This window comes from Bos taurus, chromosome 16 (genome assembly GCF_002263795.3).
Source record: "Bos taurus isolate L1 Dominette 01449 registration number 42190680 breed Hereford chromosome 16, ARS-UCD2.0, whole genome shotgun sequence".
NCBI classification, from domain to species: domain Eukaryota; kingdom Metazoa; phylum Chordata; class Mammalia; order Artiodactyla; family Bovidae; genus Bos; species Bos taurus.
In genome coordinates, this window is record NC_037343.1 from 40,251,985 (window position 1) to 40,272,930 (window position 20,946).

General features: G+C 40.1%; 1 long non-coding RNA gene and 1 pseudogene across 1 annotated transcript in view; one reads left to right on the forward strand and one right to left on the reverse strand.

Moving 5' to 3' along the window:
- LOC112441831 (uncharacterized) overlaps window positions 1-20,946 on the forward strand; it is a 217,292-nt gene that overhangs the window by 64,140 nt on the left and 132,206 nt on the right. The window lies entirely within an intron of this gene.
- On the reverse strand, window positions 18,289-19,232 carry LOC784385 (nucleophosmin; annotated as a pseudogene).

Genomic DNA, 20,946 nt, shown 5'->3' on the forward strand with positions numbered 1-20,946 from the left:
CAGGCTTATAAAAGAAACCAGTTATACTGAAATATGGTTATCAAAATATTAAAAAATCCCATGTGTGGGATATATAGCAACATATATGCTTCTTTATTAATGCATTAGATAAACTTAACTGGTGACTCTAATATTGCAGCTTCAGGAATGATGAGCATAAGTGTATCTTGGGTATCTGTTAGTAGTTTACAATATCTGTAAGGATTATAAAGAAGATGAAAATACTTAATTTCAATAGGAGACAAGGTCACAATTACTGCTAATACTACTGGGGTTAGTTTATTGCCTACATTCTTAATTGAAGGACATGAAAAATTGTAGTTAGAAATTAGAGGAAATAATAGTGTATATATTTTTTCAATTCAATTTCATGGATTTCCCTTTATTCTGTTTATAGATTCCAGGTTAAGAATTCCTATTTTAGACTGTGAACTCCTAATTCAGCTTTGTGTGTATGTGATCCCCTTTTGTGAAACATCTGTATGTATTCCTCTATGTATGTATAACCCTAACCCTAACCCTAACCGTCTAGGTGGATAGCTTTTTTGTCTGTAATGAGTGGAACATTATTTTTCCCCCCAAGCACTCATGGAAATAACTGAAACATGAAGCAACAGATCCCAACCACAGTACAGATCATCATTCAGTACTGGTGGTTCTTGGCTTGCTTCTGTCTGGAAGAACTCCCGCTCAGCTCCTCTGCTGTCGTGGTACTCCTTGTTTTCCCAGTCATATCAGCCAAACGCTATGGTGCAGTCTCCTATGGTTCCACTGTGGGAGCTGGATGCTATTTTGGGTTGAATGGGTAGTGATACCCTAATATTTCCTCTGAGAGGACATGGGTTTTACAGTAGTGGTTGTCCACCTAACCCTCTCTGAGGAAAGGAAATTAACTTCTTTCTTGACAGTCACGATGATTTTCTGTCATCATCATACTACTATCATCGTCTTGATTTATCAGAGGATTTCTTTCTATCTCCCATTGCCCTACCTTCAGCTTCTCTGCCTTCCAGTTGCATATTATTTCTTGTTTTACAATTGTGTTAAATGAACTGGTGCTTTGTATGTGTCCAGTACGAGTCTATTATGACCATATTAATTGTGTTGTTTGTCCTGTTAGTGACCCAAATATCTATTACTTACTTGGATCTTTATATCTACATCTGTGATGCTTTTGCTCCAATGCCCCATGTTACAGTTCAATGACCCTCTGAAAGGAAAAAATTAGAACTGGAAATGACTTACAGACTGCACACGGTTATGTTTGTCTCCTTCCTGCCGCCTTTATTTCATCACAAAATATGGAAATAAAAACAATGTCAAGTGTGAAAACGTGGCATAGGGAAAAACTCTTTGAAATATCTGGTGGGTAAAAATAGTAACAATAACAACAGCAAATAAGTTTTCCCAGTGACCTGAGCTTTGAAAAACTAATAGGTATTGCTGAATATTTTTCATCTCATTGATCAAAGCATCTACCTCCAAGAATAACAAAGATGCTTTGAACTCAGAAAATGAATGAAGAAATTCATTCTGACCCACTCCACTCCATTTATTCCGTAAACATTTTTGGGGGGATTGTCTGTGTACCAAGAACTGTGGTTAGAGAACTTTTAGAAGACACTGTTGTGAATTAGATCATATACTGGTTTGGAATCACAACAATGCTGAGATACAGCAGAGATTATTATCCTTCTTGAAGAGATGAGGAAATAGAGCACAGAAAATGGAAATGACTTGATTAAAGTTGGCCATCTATTTTCTGTCAACAACAGAGCTAGAGTTCTGAGATTCTGAATTTGTATCTAGTTGTCCTTCAGAAGCACAGACACAAGTTCGTAAAGTAAAGTAACTTTTGAAGATCACTCTTCCAAAACTATTTTTATTCAGTTCTTCTAAAACCAGCTGTTTATTCACCGTGAGTTCATTTCTCCTTAAAAAAGCACCAGCCAAGAGCTCTGATTTGAGGAGCTTGAGTCCAGGCTTACCTTCAGTCATTCTAGACCAGTTGACTGTACTTTTTTTTATTAAACTCAGGAGAAAATAGAATTCCCTTCAGCATAATTGTCTCTTTCTTCAGGGCATTCCTATGTGACTTTAGTAAGTATTCATTGAGCAGGTGCTGTATGTAGAGTTTTGTACTCCTATTCACTCAGATGCCCAGTCCTTGGGACTTTTAGGCTGAAAAGACCTAAGGAGAGAATTACAGAGTTATCAGATATGGTGATCTGAGGTGTTTCTAAGACATAAACTACTACTGAGGTATGGCCTCAAGGGAAGAACAGTTGACCTACTCTTTCTCCTATACTGTGTGAAACTGTATTTTGATCCATTCCAGTAACTATTTGTGTGAGCATGAAATGAACTGAACTTTTGTTATGTAGAAATAATTATTTGAATATAAGATAAAGAAATAATTTCTTTTTGCTTCATTTTTCTTCCTTCCCTCTTTGTTCTCTTTTTCTATCTCATTTTATTTTTCCCAAGAAATACTGAGTTTAGAACCAACAAAGGAAGAGAGATATTGTATGAATAAAACATGATGTTTGCCTCAAGGAGATAGATATATGTTCCAGTGTAATGCAATGTGTTTTTCAGTAATGAAGCTATACATAAATAATTCAACCGCCTAGCTATTGGGGTTAGCCAGAGGAAGCTTTAGACGTGGGTGAAACCTAAGTAGGGTCTTAGAGAATTGAATAAAAGTCTGACAGATAGATTATTTGTGCTTATAAAGTAAAAACTCAATGTACTCCAAAAAATAAGTGTTAGAAGTCACACAGACTATTTTTCTGGTTACCTTTATTAGTCGTGAGGGAAAAGAAAACTTAGATTGAGAATTAGAAAATATTCGAGAAGCCTGACTCCAACTCATAAAATGTGGCCTTTAAGAAATTGGCCAGTGACTGAAACACTACCCATTTCTATTAGAGCATTTCCTGCTTGTAGGTGATCTGAGGGTTCTGGTGGAAGGTCTTTAGAACTGATGCCTGGCAGATTCTCTCCCCCAAATATAGTCTTTTCTAGCTCTTATGGGGGCCCCCAACAACTCAAAACTGAAATTGTTAGTTAAACCACAGCTTTAACTACTCAGCCCCCCAAGTCTTCAGTCATACTTGTCAATTACCCCTACGCCCACACAGAACCTGCCTTTTTTGTCTGGGTGATGCCAGTAAACCCACCTCTGACTAGGATCAGACCATATAGGAGGCTTAAAGCCCTATGGGATTTTCAGAATGTTTAATAGGGTGTCAAAACATCTATGGGGGACGGCCCCTAGAGACCCTGTGCCAACTGACTTCTACCCACCCTCATACGTCACATATATGGCAGCTTTATTCTGAAGTTCATTGGCAGTAAATTCTTATGAAAAAGTATACAACTTAAAAAGAATTATCAATTAACTCATTTCTGGAGACGTTTCATTTTTAGGAGGAAAAAGCCTACTGACAAAACTAAACTTCCGGGGGATCAATCCAGATTTAGTTCAATTTCCAAGCCTTCTATTCTAACGTGTGTGTTCATTGTATGAGACAATTAATACTCAGACTAATACCCTGAAAAAAATTGATTGTTGGCTATTTTGTACTTCTGAATGCCAGAAATATTAGAGCAATAAAATTTTAAACAAAGAAGAGTTAATGGTAGATTAACTATAGAATTAACTTGGAAGTTTTCTGTGTGCTTGGGTGAATTGATTTCTTAATGTATGTATTTCTTAATGTATTCTTATATTTTTTTTTTTAAAGAAAGTTTTAGAAGCACTGTTTTTCTGAGACAAAAAGAAAATGTGTTCAAAAAGAAAATGTGTGCACAGAAATGATACTTAATTACATCATATGCATTTAATAGCTTTTATTTCTTTGTACCTGATTGTTTCACGCCTTATTTCCAAATGAACATAAAGAAAATAGGTGCAAAAATAAATGCTTTGGCTCAGCCACAAATTCTATCTGCATTTAAACACAGTTGCAAATCAATCACTTGTGGAACTTTTTTAAAATTATGCTCCTCTCTCCACTCTCTGCCATTTTTATTCACCAAGTCTGGGATGATGTCTGAAAATATTGAGAGATGTTTTCAAAGTGATTCTGATGTTTTTCCATTTTGAGAACTACCCGTTTAGATTATTTTGTAGCCCTTGTATTCCCCATTTTACCTCTTCCCAGTTTGCTGCTTAATATTTATTGAGGGGACTTCCCTGGTGATCCAGTGGCTAAGACTCTGCACTCCCAGTGCTTGGGGCCAAGGTTTGATCCCTGGCCAGGGAACTGGATTCTGCGTGCTAGGAGTTCATGGGCTACAACTAAAAGACCCCATGTGCTACGGCTGGGACCTGGCACAGCCAAATAAATGAATAAAAATAAATATCTTTAAAATGTATGTATGTATTGACTAACTTTTCTTTGTCCTTGATTATTTCACATCTCCTTATTTCAAAATGAATACAAAGAATTTGGAGGCGATCCCTGGCAGTACCTAGAACGTCTAGTAGATCCAGCTGGTTCGAATGTAGCATAGAGTCCTGTAGAGGAGAGAGAGGTCTGAGGAGGAGAAAGTGGAGAAACTTGAGTACCCAGAGATCCAAGTGGGAGGCGGACAGACTGGCTACCTGATGGGGATGTAGGAGCGGAGGTCAGTGTGTGTGGGCCTGCTCACTCGTGTCCAACTCTTTGCGACCCCATTGACTGTAGCCTCTCAGGCTCCTCTGTCCATGGAATTTTTCCAGGCAAAATTCTGGAGTGGGTTGCCATTTCCTCCTCCAGGGGATCTTCCTGACCCAGAGATCGAACCCGAGTCTCATGCATCTTTTGCATTGGCAGGTGGGTTCTTTTCCACTGTGCCACCTGGGAAGCCCAGGAGCTGAGTCAAGGGCACTGGTATAAGGCTGAGGAGAGCCAGTTGTTATCTAGCTCTTCCTGTTCACAGGAATGATGCAGAGGATTGTGAATCTTAGGATGGAGCTCTTGATCTTTTGCTTAGTTGGATTCTTGGTTTCAGAGAGGAATTGATCATCTCCCTGGGACCTGCTAGAATGGATTCAAGCTATCAAAGGGATTGACAGTCTCCATTCAAATGGTTCCACAGAGCTTTAACTCTCAATGGAATGTTGACTTGCAATCTCTCCATTTTTATCATGTAAATACATACAGCTGAGAACATCACCGTGAACCAGGAAGTAAGCATCTACCATTAGTGGAAAACTGTCCAAAGAAGTGACTTGTAAAGGACAGGACTCTTGAACACAAATATTTTGGTCCTATACCAGCACTCTTCTCTACTTCTAACTTAAGCTTCTGATTTGAGTGCGCTGTCACCCATGGATTTGAAATCTGATGTCCTCTCAGTTTTTTGCTTTCCAACCTTGCAGGAATTTCCCCAGCATCCCAGCACCCCTTGAGTTTCACTCCCCACTTGAGTCGTAGCTTTCCAGGAGTTCTGTTGCTTCCTCTTCTTTCTTCCCCATTTTTACAAACACTGCAGCACAATGACTCTTCCTTGCCTTTTATGAAACCACATAAAGTCATAACAAGCCAATGATAATTCTCCAACAGGGTATATTAGAGTTTTATTCTTTCTATGTGTCTTGGGAAAGGGTGTATGAAATTTGTCTCAAATTTACTGTATTTCTAATGGAGATATGTGATCACTGTTCATTTTTTTCATTTTTCTTTGTCTTGGTACTACAAAGGTAATTAGTTCCTGAACCTTAGTGACACATTTGATGGATAAGGATGAAGTGAGATGATTTTCAAAAATGGTATTTCTCTCTTAAGAACAAAATGAATTCTCTTCAGAGAAGAACAATTCACATGATTGTGAAACAATATGATTTCTGTCTTAAAACTACTGGAAGTCTTTGGAAGGAATGATGCTAAAGCTGAAACTCCAGTCCTTTGGCCACCTCATGCGAAGAGTTGACTCGTTGGAAAAGACTCTGATGCTGGGAGGGATTGGGGGCAGGAGGAGAAGGGGATGACAGAGGATGAGATGGCTGGATGCCATCACCGACCTGATGGACATGAGTTTGAGTGAACTCTGGGAGTTGGTGATGGACAGGGAGGCCTGGTGTGCTTTGATTCATGGGGTCGCAAAGAGTCGGACACGACTGAGTGACTGAAGTGAATTGAAGTGAAGTGACTGTTGCTCAGCTGTGTCTGACTCTTTGTGACCCCACAGACTGTAGCCTGCCAGACTCCTTTGTCCATGGAATTCTCCAAGCAAAAATACTGGAGTGGGTTGCTATTCCCTTCTTCAGGGGAACTTCCTGACCCCGGGATCGAACCTGGGTCTCCTGCATTGCAGGCAGATTCTTTACCACCTGAGCTACCAAAGGACCCATAAAACTACTTGAAGCACTGAAATTTCTACTAATCTGGAATAAGACAAAAGTTAATTTTGGTAGATTCACTGTGTATAAAAAAGGATGCATTCATCATAAGCAGCATTTTAAAGCAAAAAATAGCATTAAGGGTTGTTTCAAATGTAAAACACAACCTCAAAAGACAAAGGAAAATTGAAATTTGCCAAAGTTTACCAGAATGTGTATATATACAAATTTACAGGTTCAATTTTCATGCCATTAGCTATTGAGCCTAGTAGACAAACATATTTAGGTATCATTTTTTATTTTCCTTTTTAAGTTAATAGACTTTATTTTTAGTATAATTAAAGAGGTTTACAGAAAAATGGAGAGTTGCCATACTGCTCCCTCTTCTCACATGCAGAATTTCCCTTATTCTTCACATCTTGCTTTGCTGTGGTGGATCTGCTACAACTGGTAAACCCATACTGATATATCACTATTGAAGTGAAGTGAAGTTGCTCAGTCGTGTCCGACTTTTTGCGACCCCATGGACTGTAGCCTACCGGGCCTTTCCGTCCATGGGATTTTCCAGGCAAGAATACTGGAGTGGGTTGCCATTTCCTTCTTCAGGGGAACTTCCTGACCCAGGGATCGAACCCAGGTCTCCCACAGTGTAGGCAGACACTTTACCGTCTGAGCCACAAGGGAAGCCTTGTAAACCCATATTGATATATCACTATTAATTAAAGTTAATAGTTCACGTTAGGGTCCCCTATTTGTGTTGTCCAGTTCTATGGCTTTTGACAAATGCATAATGTCCTATATCCACCTAATGGTATTGTATTGAATAGTTCTATCATCTTAAAATTTCCCTGTGTTCTGCCTAGTCATCCCTCCTTCCTTCTCCCTGAATTCCTGGCAGCTTGGAATTTAGGGAGAATGGACAACACAGTAGAGACTGTGTTTTTGCTGTCTCTATAGTTTTGCATTTTTCTCAAATGTCATGTAGTTGGAATGATATAGTATGTAGTCTTTTCAGACTGGCTTCTTTCACTTAGCAGTATGCACTTAAGATCTTTCCATGACTTAGTAGCTCATTTCCATTTATTTTATGAATGTACCATACCTTAATCTATTCACTTATTGATGGACATCTTGGCTGTTTCTAATATTTGGCACTTATGAGTAAAACTTCTATAAATGTTCATGTGTAGGTTTCTGGGTGGACGTAATTTTTCAACTCACTTGAATAAATACCAAGGGGCACATTTCTGGATCGTATGGTAAGACTGTTTAGTTTTGCAGGAAATTGCCAAGCTGTATTCCCTTCAGCAATGAATGAGAGTTCTTGTTGCTCCACATCCTAATTGGCATTTGATGTTGAATTTGGATTTTCACCATTCGAATTATTGTGTCATGGTACCTCACTGTTGCTTTGATTTGCGATTTTTCTAATGACATGTGATGCTGAACAAATTTCCATATACTTATTTGCCATCCATATATCTCCTTTAGTAAAATGTTTGTTCAGAGCTTCTGCCCATTTTCAAATGGAATCCCAAAGTGTTTAGTAATTAATTAATTGAAAAGTTTATTTTCCCTATTGTTGAGTTTTAAGAGTTCTTTGTAAATTATGGATATAATTTGCCAGATACTTGTTTTGAAAACATTTTCTTCCCATCTGTGGCTTGTCTATGCAATTTCTTAAGGGATTGTCTTTTTAAAACTAGGTGTGTTACACAAATAAGCAGTTTTCTTGGTTTTCTGGGAGTGTCCAGTTACAATGTTATGAAAGAGGAAGACAGGGAGATTTTATTTTAGTAAGAAAAGTTCTCTTAACTATGATATCGTAAAATGAATTATCACAGGGACTCAGAGGAACATGTAAATGTCAAATTTCATAGAATACACTGTAGGGGTAATTGGTGTCCTTTAAGAAGTAAACCCATACTAGTGGGACATGTATGTTCTCGCACAGGCCTGGTGCTCGTGACCTTTTATCCTGAAACTTCTGTCTTGCGCTCACTCCATTCTTTTAATTTCCTTCTCTCTTGACTTACTGATCACCCACCATTTACATCTCAGTCTGAACCCCTCATGTTTATTGTCCAATGTGTGGTATTGAATCAAGAGCTTGGGCTTTCTCATCAGGTAGGTTGAGCTCAGCTCTCTGATCTGTAAATCACAAGCTATGTGACTTTAGGGAAGTTGTTATCTTCTTATAGCCTGTTTCCTTCTGTGCCTGCCCAACAGTTAGTTGAGAAGATTGCTGTATATTCTCCCTACCTTTATAGCCTATAACTCTTTTTGACTTTCAGTTTTCCTTGTTTGAGGCTGAATATTTCTCCAAATAACATTGAAAGTGATAACTCCCTTCCTTCCTCCCAAGCAATTCCTCTCTTATAAGTGTCCTGTGGTCAGCCCCACGTGGTCTGTTCTGGTCTCTTGGTAAAGCCCCCAAACAGACATAGTTAACTGAGTCTTGGACCTGCAGCTTCCCTTTCTCCTTTAGCTGTTGCTATTTCTACCCTTTTTAGAGGCACTGAATTCATTTATACTAACAAGTGTTTAGTGATGAACTACTATGTACTTAGCATTGTGATGCAGTTGAGGGGCTCACAAAAAGGAAGAGAATGTCTTTCCTTCAGATTGATGATCTACTTGGAGAGACAAGATATAATGGTAAAACCGACCCCCATATTAGACAGTGTGTGCCTAGAGGTTAGGTACAGTCACGTGAGCTGGTGCTTTTGTAGTATTCACTGGTATGTCACCCAAGTGACCACTACCCAGGTTTGGGCCCCAGACTCTGACCAAGAGAGATACCTGTTGGCTAAAGGAATCCAGAGGAATGAACACAGCCTTGATAGTGAGGGACAATGAAGAGAGGTTTATAGCATGATTGGAGTCAGTAGCTGGGGATCATTGGAGACTATAGAAACCAGCTACTCTGAGGAGTGGGAAAGAATCTGACTATTAGACACAGGTTCCAGGAATAGGAGAATCTTCACTTTTTCCTCTCTCCCACTTTGTTCCTACCAATTTACTGTTAGTTTTATGGCTATGGACAAACATCTAGTGAGAACCAAAATTTGCAAGACTTCCATTATGAAATAAAATTACTAAATTTAATGTCAGATTTTGTCTTAAAAAAATTCAATGCTTTTTTTTTTTTTTTTAATAACCAACCTGGGTGCAAAGACTACTTTAGAAATCTTACAGAATGAAAAAAAAGTAAATGCATAAGACAAATGAGACATTGGGAAAAAAAGTGTGGGGGATACTAGATGAATCCAGGAGTGAAGTTAGAATGTAACATTTACGCTATAAAGTTCCCTACATTTGTTGGAGTTGGGCCTGTCTAGGAACTAACCAGAAAAGTGAACATGATTGTTTACAAAATTTATAGGATTCCCTAGGTAACAGTCAATCCGTGTAGGAATGTAAGAGGAAAGTAACCATTCCTGATACTAGGCCATGGAAAGTTTTTTCCCTCAGGGCCTTCATATAAAGATTTAGAATTTAAAAATTTGACTTCAACTTTTGTAAGAATTTCATTGTATGAGGGAAGGAGGAGAATGTTTACTAATCAGAAACCATCATCTTTGATTTCTTTACATCAAAATTATAGGTGCTCTGTGACAACCATACTTAAGGCTGATTAACATTGTTGTATGGCAGAAATCAACACAACATTATAAAGCAACTATCTTCCAATTAAAAAAAAATTAAAGGGTAAATTAAAAAAAAACTTTGCTTTTATACAAAAAAATTTATAGGCTTTCTTTTCTACTTGAATATACCCAAGACCTCTCCAAAATTTCCTCATGATCAACAAGGGAAGAGGGGGAGGGATCCTCATGACATTAAGAAAGGAAAGATGAGACATCTTGACATTGAATCCCCCATATTATTTCCTCTCCCTTACTTTCTGCTACGGACAATTCCTTGTGGCTCAGCTGGTAAAGAATCTGCCTGCAATGTGGGAGACCTGGGTTCAATCCCTGGGTTGGGAAGATCCCCTGGAAAAGGGAACGCAGCCCACTCCAGTATTCTAGCCTGGAGAATTTTCCATGGACTGTACAAAGAGTGGGACACAATTGAGTGACTTTCACTTCACTTCATGGATAATTATTTTCCCCTTAAAATTTGTATGTTGAGGTCCTAATACCCAGCACCTAAGAATGTGACTGCATTTGGAAACAAGGCCTTTAAGGAAGTGACTAAGTTAAAATGATTTCATTAGGGTGGGCCCCAATCTAGTGGGACTGATGTCCTAATAAGAAGAGATTAGGACACACAGACAGCGGCCCATCTCTGGTATGCACAGAGAGGCAACCATAAGAGGACACAGCAGGAAGGCAGCCAAACTGGCCAAAAACTTGACCTTGGACTCTGAGCCTCTACGACTCTGAAGAAACAAATTTCTGTTGTGAAATCCATCTAGTATGTGATACCCTTTTATGGCATGCGTGTGTAGTCACTTCAGTCATGTCCGACTTTTTGCAATTCCATGAAACATAACCCATCAGGCTCCTCTGTCCGTGGAATTCTCCAGGCTAGAATACTGGGGTGGGTAGCCTTTCCCTTCTCCAGAGGATCTTTCTGACCCAGGGATCAAACCTGTTTCTCTAGCATCTCCTGCATTGGCAGGCAGGTTCTTTACCACTAGCACCACCTGGGAAGCCCTAATAAATGACATACCTTCTAATTGGTCTTATATGCCACTGCAAGATTCCCTTGGCTCAAATTTACTTTGATCATGTCAGTATTCTTTTGAAAAACTGAAAGTTTAAACTTCCTATTCTCGTATTTATGATTTTCAAAAATCTGACCCCAATCTGCCTTTCCCCAACTTAATCCACACTACACAAACCTCCTCTAGTAAAACAGCTCCATATCATCTCCCAGGTGTGCTTTGTATCTTTCCTCATTCTATGTGGAATATTGAAATTTCCATCCTTTGAGATCTTACCCATCCCTCAGTATCCATCATCTCAACTTCCCACTCATCTATAAAGCCTTTGATTATCTTAATTATTAAAAGCATTTTTTCCTCTTCTGAGTTCTTACAACATTTTGTCATTATTTATTCACAAGTCTTATTCCTCCTGTTTGAGGGTAAGATCCTGAAAAGTTCAAGTCACATTTTTATGCCTATATGTAAAGTTCCTAGCACAACTTCCAAAGAAAAGGTGATTCATTCATTTATTCATCCGTACATTGCTCTTAGCCACGTGTTATATTAGTCTGTAGAGGATACAACAGAGAACAAAACAAATGTGGTCTTTGCCCCAGGGGACTTACCTCCCATTGGAGATGCAGATAAATGAGTAATCAAGTAGGTTAGAGGTTGTTGTTAGCACCTTGATAGAGAATAATGTCATGACTTATTTCAGATAGTGTGCTTTGGGAGGGCCTGCTAAGGAGGTGCCATTGAAGCTAAGACATGTAGGGAAGAAACCAGCCCCAAGAAGCAGGTTAAGCAAGGAATGAATTTTGTGCTCCAACTAACATGCTTAGAGCACAGTGAACAAGAGGGAGTGTGGCTGGAGGTGAGGGCAGAGAGGAGGCGACCACTAGGTCCTGCAATGCCTTGGGAAGGGGTTTGGGTTTTCTTAGGAAGCCTTCAAAGAATTTAAGCAGGCAGGTGTCATGGAATGCTTTAAAAATCTCTCTGCTATGCAGAGAATAAATTGTAAGAGTGAAAACACAGAGACATATAAGGAGAGTATTGTGGTATCCAGGTTAGAAGTGGTGGGTTGCAAATTAGGGTGGCAGTGGAGAAAGAAGTGGATGAGGTGTAATATTTTGGAGGTGGCCTTACAGATGGATAGGATGTGGGGAAACTGAAGAAGAAGGATTACTCCAAGATTTCGGTTTCTATTAGCGATGTTTTTCCTTATTTAATTGTAAAATAGGACCTAATGATTAAAAATAGTCTTACACAATATACACATACACACACTATAGGAAAATAAAGGCTCCCAACTTTGTTAAATTATGCTTCCCTAATAGCTCAGTTGGTAAGGAATCCACCTGCAATGCAGGAGACCCTGGTTCGATTCCTGGGTCAGGAAGATCCATTGGAGAAGGGATAGGCTATCTACTCCAGTATTCTTGGGCTTCCCTTGTGGCTCGGCTGGCAAAGAATCTGCCTACCATGCAGGAGACCTGGGTTGGGAAGATCCTTTGGAGAAGGGAAAGGCTACCAAATCCAGTATTCTGGCCTGGAGAATTTCATGGACTATCCATGGAGTTGCAAAGAGTCAGACATGACTGAGCAACTTTCACTTTCATTTGTTAAATTCTACTTGTCAAGGACAATAGCTTTAATAGTTGAATATATGCTGGGAGCTGGCCTGAGGAGCTCCACCTGTGGCAAAGGTCATGAGGGAGGAGGCTCGGCATACGCAAAGGCGGGGTCGAGCCTCAGGAGTCCCCCTGGAAATTCTCGAGCATCTACCCCCAAAACCAGAGTCTGCCTACTTTCTGCTTTGTGCTCTCACCTACACCTCTGACTTTATGGGGGTCTGTCCCCCACTACCTCTCTCTGAAAAAAGAGTTAGCTTACAGCTCCAGTTAATAATTCCTGGGTGTGACAGTGTTTCAACCTACAAACTCCTTTGGAAATCCTCTAGCCTGCCTGAATAGGTTTTTCCGGCCACATGTGATTGTTCAGAGCCTCCCAACTGTGAGAGGCAGGAGATGTTCTAAACTGTCTAAATACAGATTCCTTTGAGTAATTAAAAGATTGATTAGAAATTGTATTGGTGAAGGGTTTTTCACTTGTTGGGCCAACGTTTACTGCTAAGTCTCCATATCCCTTACCTACTGTGTCCTTGGCAGTGTATTGATTGATATAATGGGTGTATAGAAATGTAAGTAGTAGCCTCAATGTTTGTAACCTTGGACCCTTGAGTTAATTCTTTTTTTGATTGAGCCCACCTCACCTTTGCCCTATAGGAATGCAACTTTATCTAATGCTTTTTGGAGGCTGGTGCCTGACTTTAGAATAATCACCTTTAGAGAAAAATAAGTTTCTTAAAATGTTAACAGGCCTTCCTGGCCATAAGATGATGTAAATCACCTAAACTTTTGCATATGATAAGTTTGAAAGCCTGGCTTCGATTAGGATCAGGAACTGCTGTCCTTGCATGACTCTACCCCTTCCCCCATTATCCTCTATGCACAACTTAAGGTATAAAACTACTTTGGAAAATAAAGTACGTCCTTTTTTTCACTGAAATTTGGTCTCCCCATGTCATTCTTTATTTCACCTTCTGGCTGAATTTTTCCTCTGAGGCGGGGAAGCTCGTCAAGCCTACTAATTTTGCCTGGGCTTCTAAGCTCTGACCCGGGGAGGCCTTAGTGTCTCCTCTCCTTCGGGAGAACGGGAGGACGCCTGCGGCCTTCGTAGGTGACGTAAATTCCCTGCTTTGGAATTTTATTCAGCCTCTTTTCTTCACTGAATTTCTTCGCTGAGATATCCTTATTTCACCACTCTTTATATCCTTAATTAACGTTTAATTAAACAGTTGTTTCCTGATCCTCGCTGATACCGTCCCTGCTTTGAATTCCCTGGATCCACCGGGGCTGGACCCTGGCAAATATATGTTTAACACATATACATACACACACACACACACACACACACACACATATTTTTAATGCTTGTGGGTATATGTGTGTGGTAAAAATGGAAAACGAATGTCATTCAAAGCAAAAACCAGCTATAGCCACCTCTAACCTCTCTGGCATAGCAGAAGTCTATCTTATGTAAACAGTATCTTACTTAGAAAAATTACCTTGGAGGCCTTTTTGGTGAGTGTCCTGGGGAGAGAGGGGAAAACAAAGTGAAAGGTGAATTACTCTGAAAAACCAAGTGAGGGGATAACCTGATCTGTGGGTAGCCTGGGAGAGAGTTTCTGAAAATGAAAGATGGAGGGAGAGGGGACACAGATGGAGGGGCTATCCAGTAGGGAGCTGAGGAAATCCTTGGTATGTAGTGGATGTGATCAAGGAACTTTGGAACAGGAGTGACTCTTATTTCTACATGGTTCTCAGCTTTGCTGGACTCCCTCCTAAATTTTCATTAAACTTCTGTTACACATGACAGTTTCTAGTGGTGATTTAGCTTAAAGCTAAATAAAAATAGGAAATTGGTATTTAGCATGAGCAAGGCAGTCTTGGCAGTCTTGTGACTGATTGCCACAGGTAGTGAGAGTCAGGTAGTTGAGAGTAAGGAGAATCAGGCTGCAGAGTAGATAGGAAATAGACATGATTTCTTATCTCTGTTCTACGGATGAAAAATTCCCTCAGTTTGAATTTAGGGACTTAGGTACTTGTACCATTTTATTTAAGTAGTTAAAAAATATTTTATCCCTAAGGGTGGGCAGCAGAATTTGATTGTGTGTGTGTGTGTGTGTGTAACATATGAACTGTGTTCAGTGTAGATCCAGGTATCTGGCTATAGTTCTTTCATTATTTAAAATGCATCAACATCCCTGGCAAGGTATGACAAAAGCAGTAGTGGGCAAGAAATCTTTGCATTTTCAGGGTCTTGGATGGCCCCATAAATAAGAGTTGGCAGCATTGTTAGGTGACTTTTAAATTTAGGTTTTTCACCTATAAGTTGAAGTTTTTCAACTTCAGCATTTAATTATTCTGTATTTGAAAGGTCACTAGAAACCAAGAGTTTTTTTTGTTTTTTTTTTTTTAATAGTGTTGAAACTGGAAAAAAAAGTTTAATCAATTTCCATTCAAACCAAGCTCCCCTCTTGCATTTTTTTCCCTTTGGGGAGGTTATGGGGTAGATAGAGGTTGTGGAGAACAAGGCGGTTATTGTTTTTGTGAAACTTTTTGGTTTTGACTCTGACCTTTATCTTATAATAGAAGGTAGGGTGTTCTGTATTAAATGGAAGAAACCTGTGGTGAGGGAACAAAGAAACCGTAATAGGGGAAGCTTAGATATAACCTAACAGAGAGCCCATATTGTCTAGGGAGAATCATTTAGTAGCAGTAGATAAGTTCTAAGTAGGACAATGGGGTGACCTGTAGCTGAATTCCAAAGATCAGTAGTTCAAGGACATTTCATAGGCTTCAGAAATCTATTTGTCTTGCCAGTATTGATCAATACCACCCTCTTTCCCCCTAGCTATATTCATAGGTCTTCTTTTTTTATTTTTTTTAATTAGCTTATTTATTTTAATTGGAGGCTAATTACTTTACAACATTGTGGGTTTTGCCGTGCATTCACATGAATCAGCTCTTCTTGATTCTCATGATGTTTAGGAAAACACTGGCATATTCAGATGCCTTCAGAAAAACAAACAAAATCTTCAGGGTTACTCAAATCCACCCACAGCCACATCCTTCCAAACATGCTTATTTCCATAAGACCTATATCTTTAGAAGATGGGAGGAAGGAAGAGATGTGAAAGGTTTTAGATCCAGTTCACCCTTTAGTATTTCCCAGATTTATAATATGCATAAATGATAAAAGTGAGGTTTTATTCTTGGTTCTGTTGTTGATCTTGGGAAATTTCTAAAGAACCTAGGTGTTTTTTGTAACAAAGAACCCCAGGGCATTGTCAGGACCAAACTACTTTAAATCTTTTGCATGTTATTAACTTAATAAATGATTTTGCTTTCAACTTTTGTTGTTCTAGGTTATATACTTGCTTGCTAATCACAAGAAAGTGATTATTTCAGCTTTTTTTTGCTTTTTTTTTCATGAGATTCTTATTTTGTTTGCAGTTAGATTTATCACTTTCTAGGGTACTCCACAGAAAGCATAGTTACCTTGGGACACCAAATGCTTCATGAAAGTAATGATCTGGCAGCTTGTTAGAAGGGAAAACCAAATAACCAAATGAACCGTCTGTTTTTCCCTTTCCTTTAGACTCAATCAAAAGAATCCACAGTAAGTCTTCAGAAGGTGCTACCCCTAATCCCAGCTGGGGAATTCCTTGGTTCTTTCCAACAATTATGGTTTACCAAGAACTGTCCTTACTTTGTGCTGTAATCTACAGCATCTATAACACCATGCTTGCTCAAGAAGTTGCCTGCTTTTTGGCTTGAATGCCTACCATGTTTAGGCAAGAGCAACTTGAAGCAGAGAACTCTTTTAGGACAAAGATAGTGTCTTATTCATCTGTTCATCCCTAGGGCTTAGAACAATGCCTGGGACAATGGAAAGTGTTAAGTGTTAATCGCTCAGTCATGTCCAACTCTGCGACCTCATGGACTATAGCCCACCAGGCTCCTCTATCCATTGAATTCTGTAGGCAAGAATACAGAAGTGATTAGCCATTCCCTTCTCCAGGGGATCTTCCCAACCCAGGGATTGAAGCTGGGTCTCCTGCTTTGTAGGCAGATTCTTTACCATTGAGCCAACAGGGAAGCCCAAAGGGACACTATTTACCAAGGGTGTTGAGGAAGATCACTTCGGGATTGATCTCAAAATGGTGCAGCTCTCTGCATCCTGGCCGCACGTTGGGAAACATGTTCCTGGTTCTTTGGTAAAGAACTCTGTGAATTAAAATACCAGGCCTTCTTTGGGGATTGACTCTGAGCTGCTGGGATAATAAATTGTTAATAACAGGAATTCAGAAGTAGAAGTCACAGTGACGAGATTTGCAGCTGCCAGTGGCTGGTCTCTTAACTCTGGTGGGAGCAAGGACCCACTGCCAAGTGGTCAATGTGTTCTGAGCAGAGTAATGATTGTAAGGATAGAGGCTGCAGTGAGAGAGGTTGGCATCTATTCAGCGCAACAGGAAACCCTGGGATACCAGGGAAAGGTAAGAGTTGGGAGTTTGGAGACCATAGCAACAAAGTTCAGGGATTGAGGAGGTCAAAGACACTCAAATTGCTGTTCATCATGGGCAGATGAGGGCCTGGGGTAGAACAGGGTAGTCACAATACTCATAGATCCATTGAGTCAAACAGTTGATTTGATGAACAGACAGAGATGGCAGCTGGCTTTCTTAACAAGTCCATGATTCCATCGTTTTAGTGAGAGCAGATGATTTGTGAGTTCCCAAGAGAAAATTGTGCTGTTGAGCAGAGATGCCATTTTCCCATGAGGGAGGGGTGTTTGAGCAAGTGTGTTCTCTATATGAAAGGCCTCTGGAGATTAGATCAGATGTGCAGTTGGGGTTTGCGTAGGGGCAGCCCACAGGTGAGAGGCACCTCATTAAGTTTGTGTCTGAGTGGGCTGAGCAAGTGGGGAGGTTGCGAGGAGCCCCACAGGCTTCAGAACGTTGTCAGTTCCAGTCCCGTGTGAGTGGTTGGCTGGCTGCACACCTGCTGCTGTGTCTCTAGCACAGCTCTGCGTGCACACTTTGAAAGTGTTCTCACATGTAGATCCTGTTTATGTAAGAAGTTAGATCAAACACCCCCACAGTGCTTTAAGTACACACTGGATGGGTATCCTCTTACCCCTGCCATGACTCAATACACAGAGCAGAAATGCTGCTCTGTTCTCTAGACTCTGAATTTCCAAAGTAGAATCACTTGAGAATCACAGAAAACCATCCCTCTCTCAATAAGTGCTGTCCTGGCCAGCTAACCTCCATGGCTTGCACTGCTGCAGGGCTGGGGGGTTATTGATTAAAGGAAAAAAAAAACAATTTTTTTACAGATTTTTTTTAATGGACAATTTTTTTTTTACTTTATTAAAATACTGAGTTTATTTCACATGTATATTTTTGTCTCCCCACCATTTCCATCTGTTTGACCACCACTACTACTATTCCTATCATAACATTCCATACATACTTAAAACCAAGCAAAGGGTGGAGTTCCATCTTTAAAAACTAAACAGGCATTTTGGACAACACATTCTTGGCAATGGAACGTGGACAACATTTATCAGACACGGTAGGGAAAGTTCTCACTCTGCATTATAAAAAGGACAGCCAGATATCAACTGTTACAGAAATGAAATAAGACAGAAAATTTTTAACAAACTATTTAAACTATTTTCTTAAAGAGACTTCCTCCACTGCCAGAGATCTTGAATAGCCTCCTGGTCAGTCATCCGGAAACAATTCTTCACATAATTGATAAACTTGGCTTCCACTTTGGGAAGGGAACCACGTTTTTCTATACTTGCTTGCATTTTTGCTTTAATGTCTTCTACAGAGCTAGGTCCTTTCAGTGTTTTAGGTGTTTTTTCCTGTTTTTTGAAGGATTCTTGACCTTTTGATCTTGGTGTTGATGGTTTTGAGTCTTTTCCATTTTGGTTCGATTTTTGTGCATTTTTGGCTGGAGTATCTTGTACAGATTTCTTTACTGGAGCTTTTTCTTCAACTTCCTCATCAAAATCGTCATCATCTTCATCATCATCGTCATCGTCGTCATCATCTTCATCTCCATCAGCAGCAAGCTTCACTTTCTTCTGGGGAACCTTGCTGCCACTTCCAGGGGCAGAACGCTTTCCAGATATACTTAGGAGTTTCACCTCCTCCTCCTCCTCCTCTTTTGACTCTGCATCTTCCTCCACGGCTACTAAGTGCTGTCCACTGATATGCACAGGCCCTGAACCACACTTCAGCCGTAAGACCACAGGTGGTGTAATTTCAAAGCCCCCAAGAGAAACCGTTGGCTGTACAGACATTTCCAAAGTTGCCAGTGTTACTTTAATTGGACTGCCTTCATAATTCATCGCCTCTGCTTCAACAACGTGTAACTCATCCTTTGCTCCAGCCCCTAAACTGACCGTTCTTAAACATAACTGGTGCTCATTTTCATCATTATCCACCTTGAAGTGATAATCTCTGTCAGCCTTTAGTTCACAACCGAAAAGATAGTTCTGGGGCCTCAAGGGGCTCATGTCCATGTCCATTGAATCCTCCATGGGTTGGCTGCACGCACTTATGTGGGAGAGAAGCCGGAGGGAATTGAAAGACTACTATTGGAACCAGCAGCCGTGTAGGACGGAATCACACCAGGGTTAATGGACTATTTTTAAAGTCTTTAATTAGTTACAATATTGCTTCCATTGTTTATGTTCTGATTTTTTGTTTGTTTGTTTGTTTTTTTTGCTGCCAGGCGTGTGGGCTCTTAGCTCTGTGACCAGGAATCGAACTTGCACGCCCTGCATTGAAAGGTGAAGTCTTAACCATTGGACCTCTGGGGAAATCCCAGAAAAACCAAAATTAATATAAATGAATCACTTACTTTTTCATGTTCACTTTCTTCCATTCTGAAGCTCTCCTTCCTCTCTCTAGTATTTTCCTATCATCTTTCTCTTCAGTTAATTGGAATGAATTGCTCAACAAACTTGTTATTCAAACATGAGACATCTTTTTGCTCTTTAACTATTTGTTTGCCTGCTACACATTTTCTCAGCAAGGAAGCCAAAATTTCTCTTGAGGTTCTCCTACTTAAATTGCCTAGTAACTTCAGGGTTAACGCTATGTAAAAACAGAACGGGGGTCTGGTCAGTGGGGACTGTGAAGACCAGTCTTGCACCTCTCTGCAGCAGGGCTTGTCCACAGCAGCAGTGGTACCCTTGGTGGCCCTGACACCTCCATTTTATGCAGCGGTTCTTCATCTGCACTTGGCCTCTGTTGGCTTTCATATGGCTCTAGCAGAAGGTTCTTTTGGTTCACACACACAGACAACTAGGGGCAGAAACTGACCAACACTGAGAGGTTTAGTTGGGTTCTAATAACTACAGCGAAAGAAAGTGAAGTCACTCAGTCGTGTCTGACTCTTTGCGACCCCATGTACTGTAGCCTACTAGGCTCCTCCTCCATCCATGGAACTTTCCAGGCAAGAGTACTGGAGTGGGTTGCTATTTCCTTCTCCAACTACAGTGAAAAGAGAGTCAATATTCTCCACCTTTTCTGGTGACCATTATCACCCAAATGGTAGCACTCTTTTAAAGCCACAGAAAATTCAACATCTCTTTAATACTTTTCTCCTATGAAAAGAGTGCTTCATTGTGGTGGACAGAATATAATCATTCATAAATCCACTTTCCTCCCGTTCACATAGGAAGACTTCATTTTCCAGCCTTCCTTGCTTCAAGGTGGAAACTGTGATGAGAAACACACAGAAAATATGGGCCCACGTGCCCTATTGTCCCCAGGTTTTGCCATAAAACCTTTCCACGTGCCCTTTGCTTTATCTGCATGGCTGAAAGTAAAGGATTCCAAGATGGTAAAGCCATGAGTAGGGAATAGCCTGAGCCCTGAGTCACTGCTTAGAGGAAAGTCACCTATTAATAGGAAAGTAGTCAGTCTGCACGATCTCTTGGGAGCATGAGAAATATGTCTGTATTTTGTGAAGTCTTGAGATTTAGGGGTCTAATTGTTATCATAGAAGAGTCTATCCTTCTTTAACCGGTACACTTATTACTCAAGGCAATTTGTCACACCCCTAACCCAGACAATGTCATCCAGCTTATTTTTGCATAAGCAAGAGGAGCCTTTTATATTTACCCACAGTGAACAGAAAGGTTTGCTTCAGACAGACTTGCTTACTGACTCCTAGACTTTAAAGGGGTTGACATTTCTAGGATTACACCTACATCAGTCAGCTTGGCTCAATTATACTATGATAAAAAATGACCTCCAAATCCAAGTGGCTCCTATCAACAAAGGTTTATTTCTTGCTCAATTTACATT